We start from the raw sequence: 1,084 nt of genomic DNA, 5'->3' as shown, positions 1-1,084 counted from the left end.
TGACTGTGGGTTTCCAGTGGCTGTAAGTAGCCTCCTTTCCAGGCTCCAGCTCTCAAATGGACTCTGATAGTAACTTTCTCTCCCCTTGAACTTTTGCTGGCCCCTGGGTGCTCATACTCCCTGTGGACTCTCTGAATCCTGCCCATCCTTGGGTGCCCACCCTAGTTCCTTCATTAAAAGTCTCTTCAATATACCAGCTGAGTGAGCTTCTGTTTCCTGCCAAGACCTTGACTGATATAATTTCTCATGAGAGATCCAAAATTCAGGAATAAGATTTCAAAACCTAGCTTGGCTCAGAGCCTATTTTGAGAAAATGTTCACTTCCCCCCAGAAACCCAGTTCCTGTCCTGGTCTCATCTCATGGTGCCCTCTGTAAGACTCTGTGGTTGGACTCCAGTCCCTCGACATCAGCCAAGCACCCATGCCTGGGGTTGGCAAACATGTGGCATTTCGGGCATCTGTGCCTGGAGGCATCATGTTGCTGCACTTTGGTGGCACTGATCATCAAGGCAGCTGAAAGAAGAGACAATCTAATTAGGCTCATTCTGGGGGTTGGTGAGAAGGAAAGGGACAGATGTCTCTTCCTTGTCACTGTGGGAGCTGTTCCTACTTGGAGGATGATGTCTGAGTGGGATTTTTGGGCGGACCCTTCAGGAGAGCAACTTTCCAGACTGCCTGAGCTGAGACATGGGAAGATTTGGCCAAGGATCCCATCCTGGGGAGGCCTCCTCGCTGCCCATCATGGAGACGTGTTTCTTTTCTTGTCTCTGTCTCCTGACTCACCAAGTGGGTTTGACACATTTTGGGCATTCAGGAAGGCTTGAAAGCACAGGTCGGGGATGGAGAGCATGGTGGGGTGGGAACCTGCAGTAAATCCAATCAGTGATGGGAACTTCTTGGCAGACAGTGGGTACTCTGTCTCAGTTGGCTGACAAAGGGCAGGGAAAGGAAGTGATGTTTACGGCACAAGCATCACTGATGGATGCTTCTTGGTTGTCTCAGGTGGTCCTCATTACAGCCTCTGAGATGAGTGGCAGCGCTATTTTACAGTTGACAGGCTCAGAAAGAGAGGTTATGTGACCTG

Source organism: Bison bison, unplaced genomic scaffold (genome assembly GCF_000754665.1).
Source record: "Bison bison bison isolate TAMUID 2011002044 unplaced genomic scaffold, Bison_UMD1.0 scf7180017863663, whole genome shotgun sequence".
Taxonomy (NCBI): Eukaryota; Metazoa; Chordata; class Mammalia; order Artiodactyla; family Bovidae; genus Bison; species Bison bison.
The sequence above is the reverse complement of the archived record's forward strand: the minus strand, read 5'-3'. Positions refer to the sequence as shown.